At 38.1% G+C, this 24,940-nt stretch overlaps 1 protein-coding gene across 11 annotated transcripts in view; it reads left to right on the top strand.

Moving 5' to 3' along the window:
* Window positions 1-24,940, top strand: part of MAP2 (microtubule associated protein 2) — a 222,836-nt gene that overhangs the window by 61,686 nt on the left and 136,210 nt on the right. For all 11 annotated transcript variants that reach the window (XM_045575759.1, XM_045575762.1, XM_045575761.1 and 8 more), the window contains exon 2: window positions 803-852. The gene's annotated coding sequence lies outside the window, so the exon portion shown is untranslated. The remainder of the gene's footprint in view (window positions 1-802; window positions 853-24,940) is intronic.

The following is a 24,940-nucleotide window of genomic DNA, read 5'->3' as shown; positions in this document are numbered from 1 at the left end:
ATAAACACATGTCCAGAAGCTAACTTTTTTTAAGCTAAGATTTTTTTTTTGTTTTTTAATTGGAGATTTAACCATAGATGTCCAGAATCTCACGCTATGTTATTTTAAAGTTATATTTCTTACAAACTGTCCAAAAGACAGGCTGACCTTTGGCCCAGGCCTTTGGGGCTTGCTTTTGTCCTGAGTTTACCTCCTTCCTTACTTTCATTTGGCAACGTGCTTCTCAGGATAATGTAGTGGCAAGGCTTTGTATAAAGAAGCAGTGGGACCACGGATAGGTTGCCATTGAAATTGTCGTTGGTGACTGTTTTTTTTTTTTTTTTTTGCCTTTAGGTATAAGATTATTGATCCTGGTCTAAAAATCTACAGACTGTCTGTGAATGTTAAATCCAATTAAGAATCCAAATGCATCAGCTTTATTATTTTTTAATCATCTTTTGAGACAAATGTTAGTACATTGAGTACAGAATTTATTTTAAAAATTTGGTTGGCATTTCAGGGTATAAGCATGAGAATTGTTCTACTGTAAATAAAAACTGCTGAAAATAAAAATAGGGCCCAAGTACCATAGTACCCCAGGGCACCACATTTAATATATGTTTTGAAGTGAAATCTAGAAAATAATTTTAAGCTTAAAGTTTTGTAACTACATAACATGCCCTTATTTTAAATAAATGTGTTGTCAGTCAGTAAATTTTATGGTGCAAGAAACCAAGTAATTTTATCTTCTTCCTGAGTAAAATAAAAAACTAAGTCATTTGATTGATTAAATTTATGGGATGCCTTTCTGTTTATCTTTCAGACTTTATTGATCTGATCCCAGATATCTTGTGACTGCTGGCTGGAATTAAGGTTGGTGGTGTGTTTATAATATTGATTGTGAATGAACTGGGAAATAAAATAGAGGTATCCAGGGCCTTTGGACAGCTGGGTCAGAATAGCCTTGCAGAGTGTGGTAGAAAGCTGGGCTTAGACCTGGCTACAGTTCTGACTTGGGACATTTACAAATGGGTTTTCCTGAGCTGTATTTGTTTTTGTAGTACGACACTCGTTTTGATTATTGAGTGTTTCACTTATTTTGATTAAATAATAAGACCCAGCTCAAATTCATTTGTTTAATAGCCACGCATATGAAGAGAATGACTTCTTGGTGAGGCTAAGTCACAATTTAAAGAATAATCAGCTTTCTGATTTGGCAGCAAAACACTTTGAAGCCCATGATTTGATAGCCACATTTCCTAAGGATGATAATGTTGAAAAATTGTTTGTCAATTGCAAATTTCATTAATTAGCCGAGGTTTAAGATGCCATTCCTTTTTGTTCTATTTTCTCTTTACTTGGTTTTATGAGAGATCCCAACCCAGCTAATCTGAGTTTAGTGTAATAGTAGAATCTTGGAGGGCACTCACAGCAGGAGGCATAAAATTTCATTTATCCTTTCCATTTTTTTCTCTAGAACATGCATTCAGATTTTAAAATAAAATAAACCCTGATTGAAATGAGGACTTTTGTTGCTCATAAAAGAGCAAAGTATCAGTTGCGAATCTTTTTGAATAGGCTTTTGATGAATAGTTAACATAAAGGAAAGCACTGGCTTTCCCATGTGCTTACATTAATCAGGAATTTAGCTGTCCACACCTTTGGTGATCCATCGGATTGCAGTGTCTAGCATAGGGGTGTCGAACTCAATCAGAGAAGGGGCCAAAATCTAAAATCCAGCCTAAATTGCGGACCGAATGGTTTACTGAACAGTCATAAACTGTCATTGTGATGGAAACGCAGCGGAGTGCAGTGATGACAGCGCGGTGCGGGCCACATTGCAAGGCCTGGCGGGACGGATTTGGCCCGCGGGCCTTGTGTTTGACACATGTGGCTCTAGCACATCTCAGGCACAGTGGCCTCAATTGTGCCCTTGCTCTTCTACCCAAATACAAAACATGCACACAGCATGTGCCTACTCACACACACACACACACACACACACACACACACACTACTATTTCTCTCTTTCATACACAAACTGTGTTTTGCTATTCTTGAAATCTATGTGGGTTGTAGCAAATATAATATGTTAAAATAATGCCTACTGAGAATTAGAATCTTATAAAGAAAAAAACGTGAAATATCCACACAAATGATAGTTAAAAGTCTCTATTTGTAACCAGCAATGTAATGTGTTCATATAGTTTGGTGTTGAATTTAATGAAGACACTTAGCCTGGCTTCATTTTGTATTTACTCCTCAATGTGTTATGTGTACACTTGCACACATTTAATCCTGGAATTTCTTGTAAGACTTTTTGAACTTTTTGCTACTCGTTTCCTCACCAGCTCCTATTCATCTGCTAAGCAGAAGTTATAAGTAGAATGAGATCTTTGGCAAACTATAAATCTTTGAATAAGAAATATTTTCAGCTGAAACCAGTTTGGCTCAGTGGATAGAGCATCAGCCTGCAGACTGAAAGGTCCCAGGTTTGATTCCAGTCAAGGGCATGTACATTGGTTGCGGGCACATCCCCAGTGGGGGGTTTGCAGGAGGCAGCTGATCGATGTTTCTCTCTCATCAATGTTTCTAGCTCTCTATCCCTCTCTCTTCCTCTCTGTAAAAAAATCAATAAAAAATATTTATATATATGAAATATTTTCAATGCACAGGGTTAAGTTTGGATCATTAATTATTTTCATTTTAATTAAAAGCAAATTGTATTTTATCTTCCTTTTGGATTTTTGTTTTATTGTTGGTATGGCCAACCTGACAACTTGATATCTCATTTCGTTTTGGCCACATTTAAGAAAGAAAAAATTTTTAAAAAGAAGCAGCTCCATTTCCCTTCTAACTCGCTTTCTGTTCACACATCTCTCAGAGCATTTGTTCAGACTTCTTTCTGTTATCTTTATTTCTGGCTATGTCTTATCTCCCCCAGCAGCTCATAGCAACTCTTGTTTCTCTGCCCTGGTAGGGCCTTGAAGTGGACACCTAGGAAACGCTTATTGTGTGAATTATAAAGATTAGAAACAACAAGGAACAGTTTTATTACATATCTGTAAACTAAGTATATTGATATATATACACATATATATATGCATATGTAAGTGTATGTATGTTATAATAATTTATAACATAATTATTGTCATAATTATGATAGGTGATGGGAAAAGTTGAGCAAAAAGCATAAGCAAATCCTTTAAAATGCATTTGGAGCAGTAATAATCAATAATCATCAGGTCTAATTCGGAGGATTTAAAATATGAAGGTATGAGAAAAGCGATTGCTTGTTAATGTACTTTGTTTCTGCATTTAGCATAATGCAATAGTTATATACTGATGGATGAACACATACCTAGAATTATAATCATTGGATTGGCATGTGGCAAAGTGACTTTGAGAATCTGGAAGGATTTGCCTAGTTATTTGTTTACCGCTTTAGGGAGAGATACAAAGCTGCTCAAATCACATTTCAGACTGGAAAGACCAGTTAGTCCCAGGAGAATTTGCTTTCTCTTGGGCTGCTTTCTGAAATCTGAATCATCATAAGCACATATTTTTTCCTTTTTATAAGACCCAATCTTTTCCCATCACAGACATTACAAGAAAGAAATGCACTCATGATTTGGAACGGGAGAAGTGGGGAAAAGGTGGAGAGGCAAACTCAGTATGGCTTCTCAGTCTCCTCACGTGACCCAACGGCATGCCTCCAGAATACGTGCTTTCAGAATCGCTCTTTATTTTGACAGTCGTGACATACTGAGGAAATTGGTTTGTTGATGCCACTGAGGACAAATAAGAAAACAGCCCACCAGACATATCTTAAATAGCAAGTAATGGATCTGTTTTTTCCATGTGAGAAAAAAATGTTCCAGCTGATTCCTTTTCTCTTAGCTACATGTTTGCAGTATCAAATGGCTACAGAAGACAACCGCCTGGCTATGTTTTCATATAAACTCCATGCTTAAGAAATCAGTCCTGTGGATTTAATTCATCGACCAGATAATCTTTATTCTTTCCCTGAATTCATCCGAAAGAGTGCCATTCCAAAGAACAGCAGGGGGGATCATTTTTGTAGACAATTTATATCATTAAAGAATACCATGACTTTCATTTGAGCCTATACCTTATTAGGGAAGTTTAGAGGAAATAAAAACTTATGAGCACTTTATTCTTATGTAAGACTCCATTCATTTAGAAATCATTTATTTCTTTTATGGCCTACTTATTGCAAAGTAAGAACTTTGTATTATTAAAAGGGATATGCTTTCTTGTTTCTCAGATTCTATAAATCTGCAGGAGACTCACTAAGTTTCCTGATTTATTCAACAGAGAATAGAAAATCACCAATTGCTTAGCAGAAGAAGGAATATAATATCTAATCACATATATGTTATACCAGTATAGGTACATAGATGTGCATGCTGGTATTGCGTAGTTTGCCAGTGAACAATACAAGGGCTTTTCTTTGGGGCATACTCGATGGGCTATTCCTGTTAAAGAAGGTAAAATCATTTGCCTTTTCTGAACGAATTCCTTCCAGTTATTTAGGAATATTAAAATTGTTAGTTGAAAAACCATTTGTCATGACAAACCAAAGTGAATTTGGCTTCATTCCATATTATTCAGTGTCTCATGACCATCAGCATAAGTTATTTTAGAGTCTTTGCTATGTTTGTTTTCCCTTCCACTTTAAAAAAATCTATTTAGTGAAGGACTGATTAAAAACACGTATACACATGCATCCATAGCTATATTTATGTATCTACCCACCCCTCTCTCTGTCTCAAATAAAATTGATAGTTCAAAAATAAAGCAAGTACACTGACTAATTATTAGAAATTTACTAATTGTAAATAGACTAGTCTATTTACATTCTAACAATTTATGACTAGAGAAAGTTAGTTACCAGACACAATTTTTACAATTGACTCTTTTGTGAAATGCATTAGTTCTTAAGAATATAGAAAAGTCTTTTTAGCTATAAAAATAAGTAGAAAAATACACATTTACCCAAATGCAATTACTTACTTATAATATGCAAGTATATACCATTCAGTGATGGCTTCATTTATAAGAATTGATCTTTAGAATGACAAATAGGAGTGAACCTCATATCTTTAGCCTAAAGATGATTCACCCATAGAATGGGAATTACTTTTTCAATCTTGTCCTTAAGTCTTTTGCCATGCGTTTGCTAGAAGAAACTCTCTGAGTACAAGACGAAGGTGCAAGAATGAGCTAGCCCTATTTTTTAAAAAACAACTCTATTGGCCTTTTAAAGACTCTTAAATAAGCTATAGGAAATGCTAGCCCTATAAAGGAGAATAAATTGAACAACGGGGATAGGAAACTTACATGTTTCTATGGAGGAACTGAAGGCTTCATTTCTGAAACCATTAGGGAAAGTGAAATTACAAGGATTACTCCTTCTAATTGTGATTTTTTTTTTCACCAAAGTTTTTCTTATTTAAAAAATTTTTAAGTAAGTTTGGAAATATGGAAAAATGGGTCAGTGAACAGTTAACTTGATAGGCAACTTTATAGATTCAAATGCTTTTAAATTTCACTTTGACTCTCCTTTATCTCTTAGGGACTTAGAGCCTAATTCAGACCATCTGGCAATTATGTCACAGGGAGAGGACCTTTGTACCTAGTTTAACTCTTGGGGCTTTCTACCTGTTTAATAAAGATGTAAGTCTTTTACTATTAATAGTGTGTTTGAAGCATATGCAAGCAGCCATGTAAGACAAGGTGAAATTAATGACCAAAGAGAAATTATATATTCAGGTTAGGTTGTTATATAGGTGTTTCAGTGGCATGCAATCATCTTTTCTTCTCTTTCATACAAGCATGAACAACATAAAAAAACTACTTTCAACATATCAGTAACTACTTAAGATATAATATCTTTGGCACTTCAGTAATTGGGCATCAGGTATAAATATAAATTCCCCAGAGAAGTTATCTAAATTGTTTTTACTTGCATCAAACATCATTCTGCCTCCCCCATTGAACCTGGAAGTGCTGTGTTCCTTTTACATGGGAGGAACTGAAAAGGGCCAAGGGCAGAGAGAAAAAGCGTGTGAAATGCGATTTGACGTGGTCTTGCTTTCAGAAAGTTTTCTCAGGTAAATGGTCTGTCTTTGAATTGAACTTCACCACTCCTGTGTCGTGGTTTGCTCAGAGATATTTTTCCCAGCTCATTATTTATCTCAGAAAAGACCACACACACAAATGTTGTTCTTGATACTTATTTCATTATTTAACACTGCCATGAGTGGTATTCCACTCACCTCGTCAAATGATGTATCATTTTGCTGGATTCAGGAGTCATTTAGCTAAGGTGGCCCCACATGGAGGTATACCCCCTCACAGGGTGGGAGGTCAGTGAGGGGTGGGGCAAAGGAAAATTTTGAAAATGTTTTCCAAAAAATACAAAATACAAAATAAAAGAGCTCAGATAATAACCCAGCCCCCCCCCCCCCCCCCCCCCCCCGCTTTTTTTTTTTGACCTGGTCTAGACTTTGGGAACCAGATTGTTTTCTTCAGTATCCTAGTTTCATAGGGATTTGTAAAAGGGTCCTAAATCTGTACTCTCATGTTAAATCTTTGTGTATGTGAAGTCAGCGTACAGGAGAAGCTGCAGTGTCAATGAAGTCAGCATTTATTAATAAATCCGGTATTGAGCGTGCACTTACAGTTCACTGGAGTGCTAGGTTCTGTGGCTCTTTAGAAGTGTGGAGAGGGGTTTCTGGAAACGAACGCTTGCAAGTAGTCACTAACACATGGTGATATCATCACATGCTCATGCAGACATATTTTCTGCACCCTAGAGAGAACCCTGGAGGTTATAATCTACTATTTATAAAGACCTCCTATTTAAAAAAAAGGGAGGGGGGAATTTCAGCTGGTTTAAAGGTGACTGGAATTTAAATAAGCACCACAGGGTGTGGAAGGAAAGAAGTGGCTTTCTGCAAGGGGTCCATGGAAGCTGAGGCACAGAGTGGGGCCTTTGGACCTGGAAGTCAGGAAACCGGAAATGGCGCAGGACAGGCTTGGATCTGGATTCTACCCCTTTCCTCTCTCCTGCGGTCTAAGTCTTCCATGTTTTTCTCTCCACAAATGTCTGTTGAACTACTTTTACGTGCTTCTTTTTTTAAACTATGAGCAAAATTCCAATCCATCCTGAGATTTGTTGTGCTCTTTTTGTGCCCGAAGAACTGTTACATTGAGAAATATTCACGTGGGTGTCTGTTCTAAGAGCTTCTATCAAATTATGTTTTTGTGTTACATTTCGTGAAAAGAAAAAACGCACACCAATATCCTGACACATGGAACTGAATGTTCCAACCAGCATTTGTGCTACCTGAATTTATTTTATCTTGGTATTGCTATTCCCAAGCTTGTTTATAATGAAAGGTAAATGGAATAGTAACATTAGGTATTCTATATCGTTATTCAACTTCACATGGGAATTTTGGAATTTCATCATTTAAATTATTTGTTATATTATATCAAAGGGCTCAACTGCAGGGGAAAAGGGCTAATTGGAATTGGAATTGTTGGGGAAATATAATTAAACACTAAAACTTCTCCTCACCCAGAAATCTTCTCCAAAAAGATATTAGAGAAAGAAAACCATTATGTTAATGAATAAGTTTTAACTAGAATGTGATACTTATTACAGGCAATCCACTAAGAGACTGCAAAGAGCAAAAGCAATGTCACCCTTTTATTTTTTTTAATATTTTTTTATTGATTTTTTACAGAAAAGAAGGGAGAGAGATAGAGAGAAACATGGATCAGTTGCCTCTTGCACACCCCCTATTGGGTACATGCCCTTGACCAAGATACATGCCCTTGACTGGAATCGGACCTGGGACCCCTCAGTCCGCAGGCCAATGCTCTATCCACTGAGCCAAACCGGTTAGGGCAATGCCACCCTTTCACATAGCCAAGCAGATAGAATCCATCACATGCATGCTTTCAAGATAAAAGCAATGGTGCTCTATAAGAGGACCACATTTACCTAGCAATTGGCAAGCCCATTTGTATATACTAATTGCCTTTCTTCAGCGGACAAACATCTCATATCTTTATGACAGGAAGTTGTTTTACAGTTTGGAGCAAGGAACCCAGGAGGTAAACTCTTCCTCTCACTCAGGAATGGGGAGATAGAGAGCTATCTTCTTGCATGTTTGCATTAAAAAAAAAAAAAAAAAAAATGAACTCCTTGGCGCGTGAGCAAACATTCTGGAGTGAGAGTGGCCCCAGGCTTAAATTAGCCAGCATGAAGATTTACATACCTTTTTAAAGGACGAGGAAGAAACTCTGAAAGAAAAGGGAGAGGGGCAAAGTCTCCAACCTTATTTCAACAAGGAAAATCAGGCCTCTTGTTTTTAGTTTCAATTTCTTTGCCCTTCCAATGAATGAAAACATTGTTTTGTAAGAGAAGCAGCCAATGGATGGTTTCCGTTCTTCTAATATACTGCTGAATATTCTAAAACAAACAAAATAGCCTTTACAATGGAAAGACTTATGAAGTTATCCCTCCTTCCACACGCTCAGGCATCAGGTGGCTGGGTAAGTGAGCAGGGTACTAGTGTTCAGAATGGGCTATATAAAGAAACACATAAACTACTTGTGAAAGTGGTGTCCGGTTGGGCATTTACAGCTTTCTGGTGCATTTAAGTAAACTGAAAGGCCTAGGTGCTCATTCAGATGCTAATGCTTGGCCATCTGCCTTTTTTTCTTTTTCTTTTTCTTTCTTCAAAGCAAAACAAGCTGGAGGTCATGGGACCCTAATTACCACAATTATGAGCTTTCTGGGAGTAATCACTAAGGTTGCACCCAGAGTGAGCATCTGCCGATGATAAATAGACTGGAGATTACTAAGGCCAGTCTTCCCTATTAGGCAGCTAATGATTCATTTCTTTTTCTTTTTCTTTTTAAATATATTTTTATTGATTTCAGAGAGGAAGGGAGAGGGAGGGAGGGAGGGAGGGAGGGAGGGAGGGAGAGAGAGAGAGAGAGAGAGAGAGAGAGAGAGAGAGAGAGAGAGAGAGAGAGAGAGAGAAAGAGAGAGAGAGAGGGAGGGAGGGAGAGAGAGAGAGAGATTGAAACATCAATGATGAGAGAGATCATTGATCAGCTGCTCCTACTCGGGATCAAGCCCACAGCCCTCCAGCAGAATCAAATACTGGACCCTTTGGTCTGCAGGCTGATGCTCTGTCCACTGAGCCAAACCAGGGGCTTAATCACAAGGAACAACAGCCTGTCATTATTGGGATGGAGAGTCTAGGTCAGTGGTTGGCAAACTCATTAGTCAACAGAGCAGCAAACCGCAGCTCATGAGCCGCAGGTGGCTCGAGAGCCGCAGTTTGCTGACCACTGAGCTAGGGCAATTCATTTCTTAATAGGTAACTGAAGAAATTGAAAACAGGCCTCCCCATGATGGTACTGGGAGCTCACAAGAAACTTTACCTCTGCCTTAAAGAATTTAAATTAGGGGCTTTGACCATAAGAGTTATCACCAGAAATAACTTTTTATGACCTATCTAGAGGGCAGAGCAAGCTTCTAATTACTGAACATCTGCTTTTCTTATCCTGCAAATGACCTTCCTCCTCGCTGAAGCTCCAAGGTGCCTTATCTTAGCCTTAACACAGAATGCCACATATACCTCATTTTCTCTGTCTGTCTCTGGACCGCTCCTGTTTGTGGGATCCCCAGCGCTCTTAGGTATGTGGGGTCTGGTACATACACTTGTAATGAAACTTGGTTATTTTATCTTGCTAATCTGTCTTACGCTGATTTGATTATTTAGACCAGCCGGCAAAACCTTCTATAGAAGAGCAGAGGGAAGTCTCTTCTCCCCCACATATACATATGCAGAGCTCAAACCCATGTATTCTAATAAAAGAATTCTTTTTCCCAAAACAGTTTTTTTTTAAATTTATCTTTAAGTTTATCAGCGACAGTTTAAAACCCACGTTTGTGTGTGTTTGTGTGTGTATCTATAAAATTAGCATTCTAAAGAAGGATCTGAAGCAAACTCTACTAATGACTAATAGTGAATCAATCAGCATTCTTCACCTACACAAATTTTAGTTCTTTTTGCAAAGAGTAAAGAATGTCACAAAGGCTCAATGTTTCCAGCAGAAGTATTATTTTGTTTTGTTTTATTAATTTGGAGGTGAAAGTCTAACTTCTAATTATGAGGGGAAATTCTTCAGACAACCTACGGCCTTCAGAGTCCTCCTTTCACAAGGAAAATGATTCCCCCTTTCATAAGGCCATTTATTTCTCAAGAGCTTAGAGTTTCTTAGGATAGATTTTAGCGGTATTGTTTGCCTTGCTACCTATTACTAATACTTTTCAAACTCAACAGGACTCACACTTTTAAATTTCATGTGTATTATTGGATTTCTTTTTAACCTGACTCACATCTTGCAGCAGTCTTTGAGCAAAACTCTATTCATGCTAAATTGCATGTTGGGCTGTGTGATGGTACCTTGTGAATACGTTCTGACTGAATTAATATTGATTAATGGCAGTGAGATGAAAGATAGTGCATTGCATTTTCTTTTGAAAACCCCCCATTATGCTAACTTACCTCCCAAGTCAGGTTTAGAGCTTCTTATCATTTCCTGTTCCAGTTCGGAGGCAGTCTTAGTTTATTTCCAGTCTGTGTAAAATGACACCTAGTAAATGATTTATTAATTAAACAAATGCTTTTGTGAGCACTCCAGCGTGCCAACTGGTGTGTTAGAAGGAAACATAGCAGGCATAGTCTTGCTTTCTCTTATTCAGATGGTAGTTCAAATAGCCTTTGAAGTATGTACATGCATGAACTTGACACCACATTTATTTGACAAACCTGAATATAATATGGAGTTTGCCAAATGATTTGTCCTCAACTAGTAACAATTCAAAAGCGCATCCGTTGATGGCTTTTAAAAGCCTGTTTTGTGGCAGCATCTGACAAGTCTCTCTACTCCCTACACCCCTTTTCATGACTCGGAAAGGACAGGACTTATTCTTCAGGAATCAAGGGTGTCTGACTGGATCATAACTTTTCCCTCCCACATTCATCTGTCTGTCTTAATGCTTCACCTTGGTTCTTATAAACATTTTAATGTTCTTTGCTTTTTTTTTTTTTTAACACCTGTTTTTGCTGTAATGATTGACATTTGTCCTTCTAACTTCTCACAGAAAGGGCTGGAAAGAGGCTGTGACATAGTAGAACTCTGTCAGTACTGCGCTGCCTTTCAAAGCACATTCCCGGCCTAGCTGACCTGACAAACCAGGACAGTTGGAGTTTGAGATCAAGAATTTAAGCTTCACTTATCCCATTCGATAACACATTTCAAAGAAGCTCCACTTGCTAACCTCATTAGTTATTGTTTTCATGAGTCCCAGAGCCCCCGTGATATTATTCTTTTCCATAAGTAATAGATTAAATATTTGACAATGCAGTTGGGTTCAGCTTTATAAGACTTCATATAAGTAAAGTTGTAAATCACACACAAAAATATTTTGACAGATCATTATGTTTAGAGTTTGGGTCCAGAAAATGTTGTCTTTATAAATATAATTCAAATGAGGGTATTTTCCCCCCACTCACTTTTATGTAGAGAAGTAACAAAACCCTGTGGTAAACTAGAGGAAGCAGCTCCTTTCAGCATCCTTCCTACCAGTGTTTCGGTTGAAATGATAGGGCTCCATTTCTTTCACCAGTTGGATCTCATCTGGAAGATGAGAGGTGACATCAAGAGAAGAGAACAACATAGACTCTGAGAGCTAATCAGAGAGAAAGCCAGGGCCATGCTCTTCTGAAACAAGGCATAGGTCAGAAGCATCATAAACTTGAGAGCAAAAATGATGGATTTGCTTCAAAACAACATATTGAACTCTAAAGACAGAGGAAGGAAAGTGAGCTGGAAGAAGGGAGCAGGATAAATGAGGCTAAGTCACGTCATTGAAGCTGATTGACGAATCTTCAGTATCAGACTGAGAAAAATACTGCCCCATCTTACACGATGTTTCAAGAACTGTTTGTGACAAGTACTTTCCCAAGTAACTTGGAAGTGCTATGAATACCATGAGTATTTTATGTTTTAGTCCCTGATCAAGAGTTCACATCAATGTATAAAATAAATTTCAAATTTACTCATATGTGTAAGAGGCTTACAGGGATAGGTCTTTCTCAAGGAGAAGGGCATAGCCTGAGACCTCAATCCAGGAAACGGTTATTAACAGAATTACTAATTAGGCTCCTTTTAAAAGCCCTGTATGCAAGTTTGTTTTGTCTCTTTACCTTTGGTCAAATCTTAAATCTTCCTCATTTAGGGAAAGTTTTAGTTGATGCTACTACCCCTTCAGAAATGAAAGTTTCAGTCAAACATGTTATAACTTATGACAGGAAACATAGGCCAATAAACTAAAGAGACATCCTCTCAGTACAGCCCACTCTTATGGGTGATGAAATAGGAGCAGTCATGACGAATGGATTTACAGTTGTCTTTTCTTGTTTTTCTAGGGTTGCCTGAATCTGTATATATGTATTTATTTATTTTTAATATATTTTTATTGATTTCATAGAGGAAGGGAGAGGAAAAGAAAGATAGAAACATCAATGATGAGGGGATATTATTGATTGGCTGCCTCCTGCAAGCCCCCTACTGGGGATAGAACACGTGTCCTTGACAGGAATTGAACCCAGGACCTTCCAGTCCACAGTCCAATGCTCTATCCACTGAGCCAAACCAGCTAGGCCTGAATCTGTCTTTAAACATGACATATTGCATGCTTAGGCAAAGCCTTTTGGTAAGGCACACAAAAAAATTGCTATTCGTATTTACCTTCAATTAGTATCAGCAGTAGTTTATCAGCCTCATATCATGTATCCTCTCCCCTTATTTCCCCCTTTTTTCCCTGTTGAGATACCTGCTCAGATATTAGAACTCAGGTTTCTCAGGAAGCCTTCCTTCCACTGGGCCAAGGTCTCAGCTGGGCACTTCCACAGCACAGAACTCTGGCCTACCATTGGCATTCCACTTTATCGGCATCCCTAAATCAACATTCGTTTTTCTTATTCATTAGATGCTAAGTGACTTGAAGGCAGGGACCATATATATATGCCTTCTCATTACGGTCTTGTTGGAATGCTGCCTGATATCATCTTTTTGATTCCTCCCCCAGGCATTCCAGTTGCTATTGCTGGCTAGCTATTTGGTTATTCCCAGTGCCTGGTGTGCCCCTCTTGACTGCTATCCCGAGCATTTCCTTCCTAACCGCTCTGTCTGGGCTGCCATCTGCCTGCTCCTTCTGCGTGTGAGAAAGGGAACGCGCACGCTGGGTCTCCCTGCCTGCCTCTCCTGACTGCAGCAGTCTCTGTTCTTCCCCACTGAAGGCCCCTCACAGACAGAGCAGCCCACAGAACGACAGTGCCTTCGCCCTTAATGAGTGCTTATGGGTCAATAAAAAGAAATCTCTTCAAACTGCATGAGAAGAATCAGCAGACCTGTTTAGCTCTATGTGGCTTTTTATTATTCTGTTTTCTTTGGCCAGATGGTCCGAATCAAGGATGGAAGTGCCCTAGATTTCCAGATTTGTCTTCTACAGAATCACTGTAAAGCACTTAGTGCTGTTTATAGCTTAAGCATAACTTTTATAAAACTGTGTTTGGAAAAGCTATGACTAAGTATGGGTACACATAAAAAGGAAGTTAATGGAAATGAAAAGTCCCCTTCCAATCTGTGTTTTAAGGCTTCTCTCAGTTAGAAAAACAGAAGCTGCAGTGCCTGCTTCACCAGTGAGCAGGCAAGTGCCATTCTCCCATTTGCTAGATATTCAAAATGTAGGTGGGCATATTAAAAAAAAAATACAGTGAAGCCATTTAATGTATTGAAGGCCTACATAATGTGATGTGGGTAAAGCTTGTTTCACAGCTTATTTTAGTATCCTAGAGAGGTTGGCATGGAAACCTGGAAGGCATTTTAGGTGCTTGAGACATAAAGATTTTCATTTTTAAAGTCCGATTCATCTTATTTATTTCTATTTAGAATTCATTTTAATGCTTATTTCTGTCTAATTTTAGGAATATGATCTTTTTCATAAGCAGAAGCAGCTCTACAAGTCAAATTTTTAAAAAATAAATATATATTTTACTAGAAAATGATAAGGAGGTAGGCAGGGTTAAGAGGATAACTTTCAAGAGTTAAGCAAGTAATTCTTTGGTATAAATATAGACCATGGAATCACATAGAAATGGGTTCAATTGCTGGTTCCAGCACTTACTGGCTATGACGATTGCTATGTTGGTAGCCCCAAAAGGGAGATAAAACTTAATATAATAGTAGCCAAAGGAAATAAATGAAGTAATGTATATAATGTACTTAGCAATGTTTTGCATAAAATCCTTATATCTTTTGCCTGAATATTGTGAAATCATGGTTATAACATGTCTCAAGACCTTCATTAATTTATGTGTAATAAGCTTTTGTGGATTAAAACAAGGATGTGAAAAAGTTCCATGTCAATCCTCCCTACCCCTCCACCCCACCCTCCCAGTTTATTACCTGATGTTTTGTTCTGTTACTGACTGGAACTCTCCTTACCCCATGATAATTAGTGACCATCAATGTCCCTTGGGGTCCAGAGACCTGGGTTCAATTATTGCCTCTTCTACCCCACAGCTGTGTGACTGTGAATAAGGAATTTCAACTCTGGAGACCTGGGTTTCCTTACGTGTAAATTAAGTAGAGATCAGCCATATGGTTTCTAATGAATATATATTTTGGTTTTTAAATGCTGTGATTATATCAGCTCTAGGTGTCACTGTGGGGTCCATTCTTTTCTTTTTTAAAATATATTTTTATTGATTTCAGAGCTGAAGGGAGAAGGAGAGAAAGAGATAGAAACATCAATGATAAAAGAGAATCATTGATCTGCTGCCTCCTGCAAGTCCCAACTGGGGATCAAGTCTGCAACTTGGGCATGTGGCCTGTCTGGGAATTGAACTGTGACCTTCTGGTTGATAGATGGATGCTCAACCACTGAGCCACACAGACTGGGCACGATGGGGTCCATTCTTTATAGCCCTGAGTCTGCCATCTTTGCATACATGCCCAGAGGTTCCCAAGCTGTTTTTTCCTCCCTCTCTTTATTAAGGTATAATATTAAGGTATTACATATGTGTCTTTATCCACCCATTCCCTCCCCTCCACCCCTCACCCCTTTTTATGAATGATTTTGTGGAGTAAATTAGCTACTAATTTAAAAAAAAACACGTAGAATCTCAGGATATTTGGAAATTTTGCTGACACTAGCTTTCCAAAAATCCCTAGCAAATAAAAACCAGTTATTTCTAAAAACATTTTAAAACATACAGGCATCATTTTTCCATATCCTTATTTAAAATGGCATTTCTCAAGCATGAGACAGCTAAAAAACCAATGGTGTATTTGATACCAAAATAACCAAAAGATATGAGTAAGTCGTGATGGGAGAATAATACAAAGGAGCGACTTTAACAGTATAAAATCTGCAGGGTGTGGGCGGCTATTAATTCTTGGAAGTGAAATCTCTCTAGGCTGTCTTGCTGAGCTGCAGATGGTTCTGCCAGAGCAAGGCCTTTCCTGAAGGGGCTGGCCCTGGGAGTGACTTGGGTTAGGGACAAAGACCAGCATGCCTCTGGAAAGGGTGTCATGGCACCATGATGTACAGCTTACTCCTCCAAAGCTTCAGCCCTTCCAACTAAAGTTTCACGGGGATACAGAAGAATCTCAAGGTTCATTTTGGAAATTCCACCAAATACTACATTATCTTTAAAAAAACAACAGCAGATATTCACATGAAATTCTATATAGTTCAAGAATTCTGTACCTTTATTTAAACTTTTAGTTTCTATAACAATTTACCTTTTTTTTTTTTTTCCTCTTGAAGAAAGTCTGGGAAAAAAATCTTCACTATTTTAGCTGATTAGTTTCATTTCCTGCAGTATTTCTTTTCTTGTGGTTGCTGGTTTCCAGCCAATTCTATTTTTGCATTTATTTTCTCCATCACATTTATTTTCTGAGTAGAAGAATTTTTGTGTTTTTTTGTCAAAATGGAACTTTTCTCATCGCCATGTCATGTTATGATTTTGATGGTTTTAAAGCTTAAAAAGCAATGCAAAGGAGAGATGTTTACACAATTAAACGTTATCACGGACTTTTTAAAAAGATCTGATAATGCTAAAGTATTTACAATCATCACTGGATTGGGAATGCCCAGTCACTTTTTTAAAACCTATGCTTTTGAGTGTAGCAATCGCCCTGATGCAGCTGTGTTGTAAAAGAGGAAACGAGGAGTCTTGGAAGTGACATCATGAGAAAGCAGAAAACTGAGAGATTAAATAATGATATACAGCAGCCCATTTCACTGTCTCAGTGCAGTGGAGGGAAGTTCTGAAAGTGGAGGGAAATGCAATTCAAAAACTTGCAAATGAGTATCCACATATGAGTACCTAGGAGAGGTACAGGAGTGAATTTTGAGACATTTTTCAGTCTTTTGATTTTTAGTTTGTTTCTTTCCTTTTTGGGGGGAGGGGGCGGGTTTGAGTCTTTTGGGTTTGCATTTAGAGCACGCAATAGTCATTTAGATAGAATGCGTGAACATCTGCAGTTCGAGATGTAAGCATTTCTAACTTTACAAAGGCAAGGACTTCCCCTGGGAGCAAGTCCTGTTTTTCTGCCTAGAATTTATCAATTAATTGAACTATCTGTGCTAAATCCTTTCAGAAATCCTGGCTAACCGAAGTCCTCTTTTCTGCCCTCCTGAAAGTGAAAGAAGGAAGTGTTGCTGTAAGAACTCTAAGTCAAGCGGGATCCTCGTTGTTTTCTGATCCTGGTTATTGTGTATTGGACAATTTTCATTTCAGGTCGGAAATGTAGAATATGCAGAACTCTTTCCGAACCCCGATCCTCCGCAGCACGATGATGGGAGGGGCTATAGTTTGGAGTCTGTAAAGCTGACTGACCACAAAACCAACACATAGTTTCTCTTCTCTCCCAGACCTACTTAAACTAGATCTGTGAATGCGTGAATGCCCTGGACCTGTAGGGAGGAGGGCTCTCATGAAATTCTGCACCCTCACTATCTGGAGTTCTTTATACTAGGCCTGGCATCTGGGGGATGAGTAATTACTAAAGTTACAGGTTACAGTTGTCTCAGTTTCTTGCGGCAGCTCTCATGTCTGGTATCTAGTAGGCATCCTTCCCATATCGCCCGGTGTGAAAACGGAATACTTAGCTCCAACCTACCCTGCCTTCATTTTCTTCCATGGCCCTTATAGACATATCTGATACGCTTTCTGTTTACTTTTGTAATTATTTATTATTTCCCCTAACTAGAAAGTTCATGGGAGCAGGAGCATTTTCTGTTTGATCACTCATGAGTCCCTAACCTCCAGTACAGTTTTTGGCATATAGTAGGTGCTTAATAAATATTTGTTGAATGCATAAATATACCGTATTTTCCGGACCATAAGACGCACTTTTTTCCCCCCAGAAGTGGGGGGGAAAAGTCCCTGCGTCTTATGATCCAAATATAGCCTACACATATACTTTAAAAAAAAAGTTTTTTTACTTGCCCGGCTCTGTGTGGTCTCTGTGTGCTTGCCCGGCTCTAAAATGGTTCTAAATGCTGCTGTTTACTTTACAGGGTTGATTACATGTGTTTATGACTGTGATGTTGGGTTTTAATGCACATAAAATATTTTAGGACACTATTTGTTTCAGAATCTTTTTTTCTTCATTTCCCTTCTCTAAAAACTGGTGCGTCTTATGGTCCGGAGCGTCTTATGGTCCGAAAAATACGGTAGCTGCTCTCTTTATACAGCCACTGATGTCTACTGGTCTTTGGTCTTCCATCTTCACACATATACCCTTTGCCTGTCTCTTTTCTCTTCCTCTTCATTTCCCACAATTCCCACCCACAACAGTAACTCTCTTTACTAGAGTGAGGTTACCAACTTGAATTAGCAGCCGCCTCTACTAGATCTTTCTCAGATGCTTAGTGTGACACCATATGTGGCTGTGCTCTCCTTGAGAGAAAGGTTGAGCTTGCCCTTTAATTCCTTATGTTTATTCTTGATGTGGAACAGTGGTTCTCAGCATGCCTTCTCAATAGCAGCAGCAGCAGCAGCATCATACAGAACATTTTCTAGAAATGTAAACATTTGGAGCCCCGCCCCAGACCTACTGAACCAGAAATGTGGATGCCACTCAGCAACCATTTATCAAGCCTCTACATGATCATGATGCTAACATGTGAGAGTCAGAGATAAGACACAGATTGCATCACTAAAAGTAAATTTTTTAAAAAGAAAATAAGATTCCATTTAGTTAGCAGGGCATTGAGTCCAAAACAACTTGTAGCGAATGCATTGCATATTGACAAAATTGAGTAAGTAAACTTTTCAGCAAACAATTGCATATGTGCTTTATAAAGTAAAAGTAAATGAGCCCCTGGGATCATGGACATTGCCTAGTGTGAGGGAGAAAAAGCAGACATCTTCTACGAAAAGTCTGTTAAAATAACTCTTCAAGAGAAAAAATATGGGTCCCTTGATCAGGACTGTTATTTATTAGTGTATCCAATCTTCTAATGACAAAGGCTCTCCTACAATCCCTTTTCAATTGTGCTAAAGGTAGATTTCATTTTGAAATAAGTAGGAGGCAAGCAGACCCATCCATTTCTAAAGGGTTTTAGCAAGATGAAAAATACTCCAGGGAGAAGCAATAAACACTCTTCGCAAAATATATGTCACTAAGTGCCTATAAGCCATTTATTTCTCAGTTTAACAGTAAACTTTAATTGTCCTCCTAACCATCGTAGGCCAGTAACTTACTTCTCTGTCTGCTAAAGTAATTTGTCAGGATTACATATGGCCTAACTTTTTGCTTCTCCGTTGGTAACTGTAGAAAGGAAATAAACCTAATAATTTTATGAGTGTTGATTGCATACTTTTTCTTAGATATATTTAATTTTTACTAGATCCTGGGGCGAATAACCAAGACCCACTGAAGTAACAGGAGCTTAAGCTAGTGCAAGTTCACCACAGTGTTCTCTCACCATTAAGGACCCAGATGCCCTCTCATATTTTTGCCCTGTCATCCTCAACGTGCAGCTTCCATTTTGTGGGCAAGATGGCGGCTTCTGCTTCTGCTGTCTGGTCACACATATGTTCTGGAGAGCAGGAAGGGGGAAGAGTAGGAGAAGGGTGTGGTTTCACCCTTTGAGCTGTGTCCTCCTAGTCAAACACACATCTATCTCATTGGCCGGAATTTACTTGGTCACACTTTGTTATCGCGATGAAATGTGGCCTTTATTCAGAATTAGCATGCACCCAACTAACATTTGAGGATTCCTTTGCTGAACAGGAAAAACAGATTCGATGATGGAAGACAATGTGTAGCCTTTGCCATATAAGAATGAGCACTATTTTGTTAATCGGAGGAGGAAGTGCAGATTATTGGTGTTGCAATGAATGCTCACTGTTCAGTTGCATGATTATAGGACAATTATAGATAGGAAATTAGATATCTCTTGTAAATTGTATAGTTTGAGATCTTAAAGATGCCTGTTTAAATTAAATCATAAATTCTAGTAACTTGTGTTGATAAGAGGACAAACATTTATAGAATTTCAGGCCACATGCTAAATTTCTAATAAATATTATCATTTTTAATAGCCAACTAGTAAAATAGGTTTTCAACCTCTTTTATAGTCGAAGAATCTGCTTTTTTAGAAGAATTGTTTAGTTTGCTCAAGATCACATAGATAATAAGAAGTGGAGTTAGATTTTAATGCATGACTGTATGATTACAAAATATGTGTTTTCTGTATCCTGGTCACTCCTCTGTGACACTGGCACTGTATTTGGTTTATTTCATTTCTCTTTAGATCCTCCTTGTGAAGGATTTCACTGTAGCTATTGATTGAATCAATGAAATACAGAATCCACTATTTTTGTTGATGCTGTGAAAAAAAGTTTTTTCATTTGTAAACTATTCAAAGTCATCAAGTGACTTAGCTATGTTTAGTTTCTGACCATATCCAAGTAATGGCTAAATTTTGATTGAGCAAATTAGGTTTAGCAAAATTAAACAATTTCCCCATGGTCTCTAGGCTTATAGCCAAATGAGCCTAGATTCAGGTTGAGACCATCTGAAATCCAGAGTCTTCCCTCTAAACCCTGCTCTGACACCCATGTACACCAACATTCAGATTCTGAGCAGATTCTGGCCATGTCTAGATGGCTCTGCTTTAGTGCATTATCACTAAATCTATACTCCATGTTAGCTGGATCCATGGAATTTTGTGTCACAAAATGAATGACATCCTATTTCTTTACATCCAAGTGGATATGGACTAGGTCTAAAAGGCTCTTTGCATTTGCCATTTTCACTCAATTGGTAAATTGTGTTAGTTGACCAGTAAGTTTGATGAAATTTTCACGAGTAAATTGAGTGGTGGTTTTAATGTATCTTAAAAAGTAGGCTTGGCTGGCTGTGGTGGCTCAGTGGTTGAGTGTTGACCTATGAATCTGGAGGTCAGGGTTCAATTCCCAGTAGGGGCACATGCCTGGGTTGTGGGCTCCACCCACAGTGAGGGGCGTGCAGGAGGCACTTGACAAATGATTCTCTCTTATCACTGATGTTTCTCTCTCTCTCCCTCTCCTTTCCTCTCTGAATACAATAATATATATATTGTATTTATATATATATTATTCTGTGCTCAATGCCCCTTTTTACCACTTCAAAACCAAGTCTTAAAAAAAAAAGTAACTTTATTTCCACATTATTTTTCCCTAGTGCCTCTACTTTCCTGGACTAGATAGATAGATAGATAGATAGATATATTTTTTTCTGCTTTCCTTTTCTATTTTCACTGTAGAAAGATTTAAAAGTACAGAACAGTATAAAGAAACAAATAAACATAAAGCTCAGGACTCTACCCCCCAGATGCTACAGTATGCATTTTGGCAAATTTCCCATTAGCCTTCTTTTGTCATTTGAAAAAATTCTAAGGTATGGGGAATTTTTTTTTTTGTTAATAGAATAGTACAGTTCTTTAAAACAAAGGTCTGATTATCAGGGCTTACTACCAGTTGAGATTAAGACAAAAGGTTCTGGTGGTTCTGGGCCGGCAGTGAGGACCCAAATTGGTTTAGGTTAGGGAAGTCAATGTAATGCCACTCTCCAGGGGAGAATAGGAGAGGACTTGAGTGAGACAGGGTGAAGGTAGCTGGTCCAGGTAAGCAAGTTCTTTTTAGGAATTCTATTGACACCAGGACAGGGGACATCGGGACTTGGCCAGCAGGAGGGAATGGAAGCTGACTGCTGGCAGACGGAACCAGGGGATCCCAAGTGAGTTGGTCCTCAAAGGGCTACCTAGCTAGCTGCCTGGCCGCTCCAACAGGCTGTGCAAAAACACCAAGATCACTCACAAAAATGTGTTCAACCTCCACTTTGAAGCAAGGCCAAGGCCAACTTCATTATTTCTGAGCCCTGCAAGTAACTGATGTGAGACCTTTTGTTAGTTTGCTTTTAATAATTGCTAACATTTCTTGAGTATGTGTCCAGCATTGGCTGACTTATTTCCCGGTGTTATCTCATTTAGCCCTTACAATAAGTCAGCTATTCTTAGGATCTCCATTTTCCTGATAAGCAGTCAGAGGCCTGGAGAAATCGATGTCTTTGCCTAAGGCCACGTGGATAAATAGAGAGATAGGAATTGCCGCCCAGGGGTTGTCTGACTCCAGAATCCTTACTCTTAACTACCACATGGCCTATAATTTAGTGTTTTGTCTTTGGTTTATGGTGGGATTCTAAAGTTTTTGAGCTAAACCTCAACTTTATTCATTTAGAATTTGGAACTATATAACAAGATTATCGTTCTTAATTGCCACAAGTTCTACAAAAATTACAATTCAATAATAAGTGAATTACTACTCTGAAATAGCAATAGTGTCAAAGCTAGAGTGACAGGAAATATCCATGAGATAACAAGGTCATGTACTCTGCCTAGTGTTTTGTTGAATAGAATACTTGCATATTATATTAAATGAAAAACTTGCATTTTATTTTTTAATAGCTTTTGGGGACATATAATCCAAATACCATTCATTTCATTTATTGTGAATATACAATTTAGTGGTTTTTAATTTATCCACAGGTATATGCAGCAATCAACACAGTCAACTCTCTTATTATGTCAAAAAGAAATCCTAAACTCTTTAGCTATCACCTTCCCATCCTGTCACTCATCCCCAGACCTAAGCAACCACTTATTTACTTTTTGTCTCTATAGATTTCCCTATTCTGATTTCATATGAATGGAATCATATACTATGTGGATTTCTTTTATTTAACATCCTATATAATAAAATCCTAATATGCAAATTGACCTAACAACTGGTCGCTATGATGCACACTGACCACCAGAGGGCAGGCACTAAATGCAGGAGCTGCCCTCTGGTGGTCAGTGCGCTCCCACAGGGGGAGCACCGCTCAGCCAGAAGCCGGGCTCATGGCTGGTGAGCCCAGCGGCGGTGGCATCTTAGTTACACAATTAGTTTTTATTAACTGGATAGGCAGAGGGAGATATTCTTGAAATTTAATACATATTTTAATCCTAAGGATAATAGGCATTTGCATTTATCTTTTCCAATGTGTACTACATTTCTCCAAAACCAGTTCATTGCCTGTTCCATTGTACCCAAAGCCATGGGCAGAGAAAAAGACACATACTCTCGTACCCTTTTGCTCTGATGCAGTCTATTTTTGGTTGAATTATGCTTTATTTAAACTGCCTTTTTAAAAAAGCAAACACGAAGCTCACTTTATTATGATGATTTTGTCAAGAAGGGATGAAGAACTTGTTGGCATATGAGCCAATTATATAAAACAGCAAAAAATGTCAAAGTCGTGGTAGGAAATTCACTACTAACTCTTTCAACAGGAACGTCTATCACTACAAAGGTTATGAATCCAAAATATCAACCCACTCCACTGCCTTCTTCCCTCCTTCCTCTAAAAATAAAAAATCATAACCACTTATAGTAAATCCAACAGAGCAATAGTCACAGTCACAACTCCAAAAGGTCAAAGGTCCCTCAGCAAAAACTGGTCCGTGTTCATGATCAAAATATTCACTGATGCTCGGGTGAGGGGGACCAAACTGAGTCCACTGACTGTGACCTTGAGTAAGTTACTCAATCTGCTGAGCCAGATGCTATTGTCTACCTGAATGTTAGAGATAAAATCATATGCTGTGAGTTTGACATAGATGTCAAACAGCAAATAGGGTTGATGTTATCATTTCCTTGCTTTTGATAACTCTTTGAGCAGCAGAAGGGAAAGGAAATTGAGCTCCTATTGGTCAGCAATGCAGCTTCCTGATAAAATGCATTGAAGGCTGAGTCTGAGGCAGGTGAAGGAAACAATATATTCAAGAATAACATCAAAGAAGCCTTGTCTTCTCTGTTTTAGAATCACCCCAAGGTTATTTCAGACCTTAAAAAGAACTTGGCTTAATTACAAGTCAGTCAACAAATACTGATGGAATGACTACTAGTTACTCGATACTGTGCTAGATAATGATGAGGGCTACAGCACAGACACATAAGCAATGCCATTGCCCTCATAACCCTTGAAATATAAGGAAACAAAGCTAATATACATACAGAAATAGTGCACAACACACACACACACACACACACACACACACACACACACGTGCAATTAGTTTCTAAAGTGTGTGATTTAGAAAATTGTACAATTTGACTTCATTTAGCCATTGTATAGAAACAACCAGAATTTTTTCTTAATCATGCATCTAGTTACCTTATTAATTTATATGAGTCTACATGTATAAGTTAATTCAAAGTATATTGAATTTAAAAAATATTTCTTTTAGTGACTCGTTATTTAAAATAAACCTGGATATGCATTAGTTTTCAGCTTATAATTGGGCGTGGAGGGTGCTAATTTATATTAGGAAAAAAGTAAATAAATATATATATATCTCCATTTCTTCTTCCCTACAGCTCTGTAAGGTAGGGCTTATGGTTCCCCATGAGGTAGTTGAGGGCCAGAGAGATTAAACAATGTTCGATTCAGGAAACCGGGATTCCTATCCAGGTTTGTGTAATTCCAGTGCCCGTGGTATTTTCACTTCACCCTTCTTTAACATAATTCACTTTATTTACTCTTTTACTTGAAAGTGTACCCGGAGCCCAGAAGGTGTGGCTCAGTGGTTGAGTGTTGACCTATGAACCAGGAGGTCACGGTTTGATTCCTGTCAGGGCACACGTTCAGGTTGCAGACTCCATCCTCAGTGTGGGGCAAGCAGGAGGCAGCCAATCAAAGATTCTCTCTCATCATTGATGTTTCTATCTCTCTCTCCCTCTCCCTTCCTCTCTGAAATCAATAAAAATATATAGTTAAAACAGTGAACCTGGAACTCACAAATAGGGTAGATTAGTTTGGATGGATTATTTTGCAAGATAATAATTTGATAGTTTAGACATTTTTTGGGGGGATAAAATCTCAACATCTATAAATCATAGACATAATAAAATATATTAATCAAAATAAAGGTACAATGTAATATACTTATTGTCATTTAATGAACTAAAACTTTAAGTCTTACTTGGTGGTGGAAGTAAACATACTATACATATTAATTATGTAATGAAATATAGTATTCACAAATATTCTGGGATCACAACTCTTCTCTTAATCAGTGCTACCTTAATCTAACACGATGGGTAAAATAACATTTGGAAAACATTAAAGCTGTTTTGCATCTGTTTCTAAGGCTTAAGATTGTTCCAGGTTTCTTTACATGGCACACATATGTTTTAAAGATTTTAAGGGTAGATTAGATTGATACTTCTTTCCT

Source organism: Pipistrellus kuhlii, unplaced genomic scaffold, assembly GCF_014108245.1.
Source record: "Pipistrellus kuhlii isolate mPipKuh1 unplaced genomic scaffold, mPipKuh1.p scaffold_m20_p_7, whole genome shotgun sequence".
NCBI classification, from domain to species: domain Eukaryota; kingdom Metazoa; phylum Chordata; class Mammalia; order Chiroptera; family Vespertilionidae; genus Pipistrellus; species Pipistrellus kuhlii.
The sequence above is the reverse complement of the archived record's forward strand: the minus strand, read 5'-3'. Positions and strand labels throughout refer to the sequence as shown.